This window comes from Mustelus asterias, chromosome 25 (genome assembly GCF_964213995.1).
Source record: "Mustelus asterias chromosome 25, sMusAst1.hap1.1, whole genome shotgun sequence".
NCBI lineage: Eukaryota > Metazoa > Chordata > Chondrichthyes > Carcharhiniformes > Triakidae > Mustelus > Mustelus asterias.
The window spans coordinates 2,516,498-2,520,850 of record NC_135825.1 but is presented as its reverse complement, the minus strand read 5'-3'; positions in this window follow the sequence as shown (position 1 = coordinate 2,520,850).

Below are 4,353 nucleotides of genomic sequence, written 5' to 3'. Positions count from 1 at the left end.
TTGATTTTTCTTGGTATTTATAAACTTTCAGCTCTGATATCTCTGCCCAGTAATTTTGTTTTGCACATTTTGCATTGTTTCTATCTCCTTGTTGTAATTTGGAGATCTGTGCGCCCCAAGTGTGCTCCAACCAAGGTTCTATGCAATTTGAAAATAATTACTCTGTTTTCAAATTCTATCCCTCAAGAAATTACGCCCTGTGTTCCTGATTGCATTTGATGGCCAGCGTTGCTACTTCTAATGCTTCCTGTTTATTGCAGACAGTGTGGACTGAAGTGACAGGACGAAGTCTCACAACACCAGGTTAACCATGATGTGGAGTTGCCGGCATTCAACTGGGGTAGGCACAGTAAGTAGTCTCACAACACTAGGTTAAGGTCCAACAGGTTTATTTGGTGGCACGAGTTTTCGGAGTGCTTCTCCTCATCAGGTAAATGCGCACTCCCTAATGAAGGGGCAGCGCTCCGAAAGCTTGTGCTACCAAATAAACCTGTTGGACTTTAACCTGGTGTTACAACACCAGGTTAATGAAGTGAAGTCTAGGAGTTCACTGGTTGTTTTGCCGAGAGCCTCCCAAACTCATGTTTAATTCCACATATTTACACATCAGTCCCGATTAGAATGACCCAGCCATATTTCTTTAGTAAGAGGCTCTCAGGTGTTGAACGGAAAGGTGCTGATGTTCTTTTGATGCTTAGCAGCAAACTGCACACACCAGTCAGGCTGTTGTGATGGAAGGTGCTGCCAAGACTGAAGTTGTTTCTGGTGTAACTGATAGCTGGCAGATTCCAGGAGATTATCTGACTGTCATTTCAACATGTTCAACAGCCAGGAGGGATGTACAAGACCCTTTCAGAAATCTTTCATTCTCTTTAGAGTCAGAGTCATAGAGTCACAGAGGTTTACAGCAGGGAAACAGGCCCTTCGGCCCAACTTGTCCATGCTGCTCTTTCTTTTTAACCACTAAGCTTAGTCCCAGTTGCCGATGTTCTTATCCTTTCTTTCTCCACTCTTCACTCCTGCACAGTAATGGGGACCTACCCACTGATTCTTGCCCAAGTAGCCTTGTCTCATTTGAGGAGCTAGGATATTAGGCAATGGGAGGCTTCACAATTTCCTCTCCAACTTGCACGCAATCACAAGCTCGGTTTCCAATGGGAGTCATTGATTAGTGATCGGAAACAAATTCCTGGCTGATTCATTCCCCTCCCAGCCACCGCACCCCCCCAACACTCAACCCCTGCCACATCCCTCCCAAACACCGCCCTCCATCCCAGTCTGTGGTGCTGAGGCCAGTGTCCGACCTCAACCACTCCTGGCTCAGTCTGGGATCAGCCTGACTGAGAATTGAATGTGGGAATTTCCTGATCTGATTGGCTCAGTAGATGTACAGCAAGCACTGTGTTTCAGTGATTGATTGTTTGGAATGTAGCTCGGGCTGTTTCTGAGCGATGTCATCAGGTTTGTTACTAATATATACTCGTGCAAACAGACAACGGGCTTAACCTACAGCACAGAAAGGGTAACGTTACAAACCGAGTTAGACAGTCTGTGAAAGGATGGATCACTCGACCATCACACTAGCGTCTAAATGCAAACCCAGCCCAGTCAACGCTGCAAATTCTTTCTCATTAACATCTGGGAACACCGTCTCACAGTCCAATCAAATGGCAGCCTAAATCTTCAACCTGGAGGCGGGAAGCAGGAGTCAGGAAAATTCCCAACTCACCCGCCTCAGGAGAAAGTGCCCACAAAACATTGCTGGGGAGGAGGGGTGGCTGGCGTGGGACCAGCTGACCCAGGAAGAAACTTGGAAACAGCCATAGGGACTGCGGGGTGCCAAGGCAGGCTGTTTAAAAGCTGTTGGTGCTCTAGGACTTCAACCCAGCTCAATTTTAAAAAATACTTTCCAGTCTTTAACCCTCAAACCCGACACACTCCCCATGCCCCATCCATGCCACCTCATAACCCCATGCCATACTATAGCATTCCCATAGCCATTGACCCAGTACACATTCTATAGAACCAATGGACCCTATAGTGATAATTGGATATGTTATAGAGTCATCGAGTCATCGAGGTTTACAGCATGGAAACAGGCCCTTCGGCCCAACTTGTCCATGCTGCCCCATTTTTAACTCCAACGCTAGTCCCAATTGCCCACATTTGGCCCATATCCCTCTATACCCATCTTACCCATGTAACTGTCTAAACGCTTTTTAAAAGACAAAATTGTACCCGCCTCTACTACTACCTCTGGCAGCTTGTTCCAGATACTCACCACCCTCTGTGTGAAAAAATTGCCACTCTGAACCTTTTTGTATCTCTCCCCTCGCACCTTAAATCCATGCCCTCTAGTTTTCGACTCCCCTACCTTTGGGAAAAGATATTGACTATCTAGCTGATCTATGCCCCTCACCATTTTATAGACCTTTAGAAGATCACCCCTCAGCCTCCTACACTCCAGAGAAAATAGTCCCAGTCTATCCAGCCTCTCCTTATAACTCAAACTATCACATCCCGGTAGCATCCTAGTAAATCTTTTCTGCACTCTTTCTAGTTTAATAATATCCTTTCTATAATAGGGTGACCAGAACTGTACACAGTATTTCAAGTGTGGCCTTACCAATGTCTTGTACAACTTCAACAAGACGTCCCAACTCCCGTATTCAATGTTCTGATCAATGAAACCAAGCAGGCTGAATGCCTTCTTCACCACTCTGTCCACCTGTGACTCCACTATCAAGGAGCTATGAACCTGTACCCCTGAATCTCTTTGTTCTATAACTCTCCCCAACGCCCTACCATTAACTGAGGAAGTCCTGCCCTGGTTCAATCTACCAAAATGCATCACCTCGCATTTATCTAAATTAAACTCCAGCTGCCATTCGTCAGCTCACTGGCCCAATTGATCAAGATCCCATTGCAATCCTAGATAACCTTCTTCACTGTCCACTATGCCACCAATGCTGGTGTCATCTGCAAACTTACTAACCATGCCTCCTAAATTCTCATCCAAATCATTAATATAAATGACAAGTGACAGTGGACCCAGCATTGATCCCTGAGGCACACCACTGGTCACAGGCCTCAGTTTGAAAAACAAACCTCTACAACCACCCTCTGTCTTCTGTCGTCAAGCCAGTTTTGTATCTATTTGGCTACTTCATCCTGGATCTTGTGAGATTTAACCTGATGCAACAACCTCCCATGTGGTACCTTGTCAAAGGCCTTGCTAAAGTCCATGTAGACAACATCAACTGCACTGCCCTCATCTACCTTCTTGGTTACCCCTTCAAAAAACTAAATCAAATTCGTGAGACATGATTTTCCACTCAGAAATCCATGCTGACTTGTCCCTAATCAGTCCTTGCCTCTTTAAATGCCTGTAGATCTTGTCTCTCAGAATACCTTCTAACAACTTACCCACTACAGATGAGAGGCTCACTGGCCTGTAGTTCCTAGGCTTTTCCCTGCAACGTTTCTTCGACAAAGGCATAACATTTGCCACCCTCCAATCTTCAGGCACCTTACCTGTGACTATCGATGATTCAAATATCTCTGCTAGGGGACACACAATTTCCTCCCTTGCCTCCCACAATGTCCTGAGATACACTTCATCAGGTCCCGGGGATTTATCTACCTTGATGCGCTTTAAGACTTCCAGCACCACTTTCTCTGTGATATGTACACTCCTCAAGACATCAATATTTATTTCCCCAAGTTCCCTAACATCCATGCTTTTCTCAACAGTAAATTCTGACGAGAAATATTGATTTAGGATCTCACCCATCTCTTGTGGATCCGCACATAGGTGACCTTGTTGATCCTTAAAAGGTCCTATTCTCTCCCTAGTTACTCTTTTGCCCTTTATGTATTTGTAGAAGCTCTTTGGATTCTCCTTTGCCTTATCTGCCAAAACAATCTCAGGTTCCCTTTTTACCCTTCTGATTTCTCTCTTAACTCTACCCCAACACCCTCTAACTCTTCAAGGAATCAGTTTGATCCCAGCTGCCTACGCATGTCATGTGCCTCCTTCTTCTTGACCAGGGCCTCAATATCCCGAGTCATCCAGCGTTCCCTACTTCTATCAGCCTTGCTCTTCACTCTAAGAGGAATGTGCTTATCCTGAACCCTGGTTAACACACTGGTCCCAAAGTGATCCCTCACTAACACTTCTGTCACCTGCCCTTCCTTATTTCCCAGGAGGAAAAAAATTTAAAAACAAAATTCATTCATTACTTTCCACTATGTTAAATAAGTAATTTCACTGCGAGGCAATAAAAGTATCAACCATTCAGACCCTTGAAAGCATCAACAATCAAACCATAAACATTTGAAACCACTTAACAT